This window comes from Chrysochloris asiatica, unplaced genomic scaffold (genome assembly GCF_000296735.1).
Source record: "Chrysochloris asiatica unplaced genomic scaffold, ChrAsi1.0 scaffold00036, whole genome shotgun sequence".
Classification (NCBI taxonomy): domain Eukaryota; kingdom Metazoa; phylum Chordata; class Mammalia; order Afrosoricida; family Chrysochloridae; genus Chrysochloris; species Chrysochloris asiatica.
The window spans coordinates 18,540,330-18,544,734 of NW_006408554.1; the positions used below are offsets into that span (position 1 = coordinate 18,540,330).

General features: G+C 39.9%; 1 pseudogene; it reads right to left on the bottom strand.

The window, feature by feature from the left end:
* The window catches only part of LOC102819717, a 35,245-nt pseudogene extending 31,481 nt beyond the window's left edge, over positions 1-3,764 (bottom strand).
* Positions 3,765-4,405: the final 641 nt, after the last annotated feature.

The window sequence follows — 4,405 nt, forward strand, 5'->3', positions numbered from 1 at the left end:
TACAATCCTGATATAATCAAGATACATATAAGATACAATCAAGATGTTCTCTCCTAATCCTATCAATCCTGGTATAATCCTATCAATCCTGATAGGATCAAGATATATAGAAGATATTATCAAGATACAATCAAGATGTTCTCTCCTAATCCTATCATTCCTGGTACAATCAAGATAAGCTTTCTCTCTTATAGCGAGGAGGAAGTCCTTGCCCTTTGCCCAAACATTCCATACTTTCTCATCATTCCAAAGTTTTGATCCTTCATATTCCCAGCATCCTTTTTTAATTCTGACAGGTTTCACCTTACATGATATATGGAGAAGTTTCTTCTTCTCAGAAATGTGTAACAAAAGAATTATTAAAATATATTTAGTTCTTGCTAAAGCGTGGAACTGTAGGATAAGAACTCGATGCCAAGGTCTATTTGAATTGCAAGGTCTGCAGTTCAAACTCACCAGCCCCTCCTTGGAAACCCTATACAGGATTGCTGTGGGTCGGAACTGACTCGATGGCACTTAACAACAACAACAAAGTAAATTAATAACAACAACAAAGTAAATTAACTAGGGGACATAGAATTGTTTAAAAATCAGGAAAGGTGTATGCCAGGGTTGTGTTCTTTCTTCATACTTATTCAATCTGTATGCTGAGCAAATAATCTGAGAAACTATTTTATGAAGAACCTTATATTGTATCAAGATTGGAGGAAGACTCATTAACAACCTGTGATGCGCAGATGATACTACCTTGCTTGAAGAAAGTAAAGAGGACTTAACTGATGAAGATCAAAGACCACAAGCTTCAATATGGGCTGCACCTCAACATAAAGAAAACAAAAAACCTTTACCACCAGCTGCATCTCAGAGTCGACTTCATGACATTTAACAACAACAACAACAGAGATAAAGTGTGGGACACATTAGTTAGTGAGTTGTTGTTGTTAGGTGCTGTGCAGTTGGTTCCGACTCAGAGAGACCCTATACACAGCAGAATGAAGCCGTGTCTGCTCCAGAACCATCTTAAAACTTGTCAGTATGCTTAAGCCCATTGCTGCTGCCACTGTGACGATCTATCTTGTTGGGGGACTTCCTCTTCTTTGCTGACTCTCCACTTTACCAAACATGATGTCCTTCTCCAGGGTCTGTGAGTAGTGAAGGTGGACAAAGGTTCCACACTCAGTTGTTAAGGAAAAGGTTGGTGGTTGGAAACCACCTAGCACCTCTGTGGGAGGCAGACCTGGGTATCTTCTCCCATAAAGATTAAACAACAGTCAAAATCAAACCAATATAATCAAGTAGATTCTCACACACAGTGACTCCTAGAGGAGAGAGTAGAACTGCCCCAGAGGGTTTCCAAGACCGTAATCATTACAGGATATAAAGGAGCGCTGGTAGTGTAGTGGACAACAAGGTCAGCAGTTCGAAGCTACGAGCTATTCTGTGGGAAAAATATGAGACTTTCTGCTCCCGTAAAGATTTACAGCCTCAGAAACCCTGTACAGGGTTGCTATGAGTTGAAACCGACTCCACGGCACATAACAGCAATCATTACAAAAGCAGACTGCTTTGTTCCTCTTTAGAGCTGCTGGTGGATTTGAACTGTCAACCTTCTGGTTGTACTGTTGTAGAAAGCTCAGGTGTTAAGTGGTAGGTTCCGACTCACAGTGACCCTGCATAGGTGTTTCCGAGGCTATAAATCTTTATGGGAGCAGAAAGCCTAACCTTTCTCTTGTGGAACAGCTGGTAGTTTAGAACTGCTGCCCTTGAGGTTAGCAGCCCAACTTGTAACCACTACGCTACCAGAACTCCTTTTAACTAACATGGGCGGGAGGATAATTCTTTATATTTGAATACATTTATATCTGGCTGCTTCCCCATAGAAGAAACACAGAGGGAAATTAAACACTTAAACTGTGGGCAAAGACATTACTGTCCAGTAAATTAGAAAACAACTTCATGGAACATAAATCATTTCAGAGGAAGATCTGGTCTGAGTAGCCAGTTTTCACCTGCCTCCTTATGTAAGCAGTGAGCTTCAATGAAGACAGCCTGTCATCCCTGCTCAAACAATCTAAGGAAATGAAAATTAGAAGCAAAGGCACAACTATCAATGTTTGTTTGGTAGAGAGTATACATACTTGCTCTCAGAGCATTAAAATGTTTTAAAAATCCCCTCTGAAAGCCAGCGTTTTCAAAGTTTACTATATTTGACCTGCTTTCTCTCTGAGGGGGCTTATTAAAACATTTTAATGCTGAAGGGTAACATGGGATTCTAACAATCAGAATTGTCAGCTAAGTGAAGCCTTACTCCACTGAAGACTATGTTTAAAATAAATTCTCCTTATAGCCATTTCTGCACAGCCACTTTAATTAGGAAGGTGAATATATGAGTGCATATTGATATGTATTTTCTCTGCCTTGAAATGAATCCAAATCTTATTGCAGGAAACAGAATTATTTTAGTTATTCATTATGTTGCTCCATTGTGAATTTCCAGTACGACACTAGAAGTATTATTCACATGCATGCAATTTCTTTTCAAATGCAAGTCTGACTGAAAGTCACACCACACTCATCCCAGCCCTGGTGTCTACTTACCAAGTGCTTCTGAATCCTGGCTATTGCTCAAGGCGTATCCCACATGAAGGACTCTTATCTGGATAAAGGCCTATTGGGCACACGTTGGTCATCTCTGAAATCCCACACTGCACTGCAGTGAATTATTTCATAGGGCTCTTCTACTCCTAGTCTTTGCAACTCACACCAAATAACATTTTTGCCCTGTTAGGTCTAGATAAGAGAAAGTAGGAGAAGATGCCAATAGGATGATATGATTCAGTTGTGAATGGTTAACAGAGTTAATTGTGATTGCAAAAATTTGGAACTCTAATGGGCATAAAATGAGTCCTCTCAGAAGCAGGAATGGGGGATCTTACTATCATTAAAGAAGAACCAGGAGTAAAGTGCGTCCTTTGGACCCCGAGGTCCCTGTGCATTGAACCTCCTAAACCCACAGAAAACTGTGACATTAGAGGACTGGAAAAGAAGCAGCAACAGAACCAAGAACCAAAACACGAGACAGCAGTGGGCTTCCCAACCCACAGAGCAAGAAAGGCTGAGTGACTTTGAACAGGAGGCTCATTTATATAGTGGGATATCTCCAGGCACTTAATGGGGGCAGAGCTAAGTGCCTTTGGGTTGAGGCTTATAGCAAAGTAAAGTGCCCTTTGGGCATTTAACAATAGTTCTAAAAGAGCTTTGTAACACTGAGGAAGCAGAGCAAAGGACAGACCCAGGGGCCAGAGAGAGGCCTGCCTATGGGCATGACTGAGGAGAGGCTGTACTGACTAGAAGAACTGTACTCTGAACATTTCTGACCGTAATTGCAACCTGTCAACTTCCTTAGTAAGTCTCTTAACTGTATGTATCAGAATTTTTGTGTGGCCACTGCAATAAATTATTGAATCTAGAGGAGAAGTCCTGGTGTGGCACTGTAGAATAAAGCACTGGACCACAACAAGGTCAGTTTGAACTGCAAGGTCAGCAGTTCAAACTCACCAGTCGCTCCTCGGAAACCCTATACAGGATCGCTATGAGTCAGAACCAACTCAATGGCAACAACATCAGAGAAGTAGAAAGTGCTGTGCGGAGGATGGTTTGATACTTATGTTTTGCACACATCACGTTTATTCTGCTTCTTTAAATTACCACCTTACTTGTTTTCCTTCATTTACAAGAACCAGAACAAACTCCATTTCTTTCATGGGTACTTTTTGATCATTAAGATGACATTTATAAAAATTGGCATCCTTGGCATTGCTGGATGGACTGTAAAATGGTATAGTCACTGTGAAAAACAATTTATTGCTTTTCAAAAAACATTACTGTATGACCCAGCAATTCCACCTAGTATATAAGTATAATCTCAAGAGACTTCGAAGCAGAGACTCAAGTAGATACTTGTACAACAAAGTTTGTTACAGCATTATTCACAATAGTCAAAAGATGGTAACCACCTGAGTGTTCATAAATAGAAAAATGGGTAAACAAAACATACTTGACAAGAGAATATTACTTTGCTGTAAAGAAAAATTAAGTTCTGATACATGCTATGTATGACACAGATTGAACTTTGAAAACATTTTGCTGAATTATATAAGCTAGACACAAAAGGACATGTACTAGGGGACTTCAAAAAGTTCATGGAAAAAAAATCCATTATCTTTTTAAAAAAAAAAATGTTTTATTGTAAATTATGTGATAGTTTACATGGGAGAACATTAGTTTTACATTCATTCTATCGTATATCGTCTCATTGCCATGGTTACAATCCCCTCCATGCAATCCTTCCCCCGTACTCCCCCAGGTCTTCAGCACACAGTCCTCTCCCTCTCTGGATCTAAAG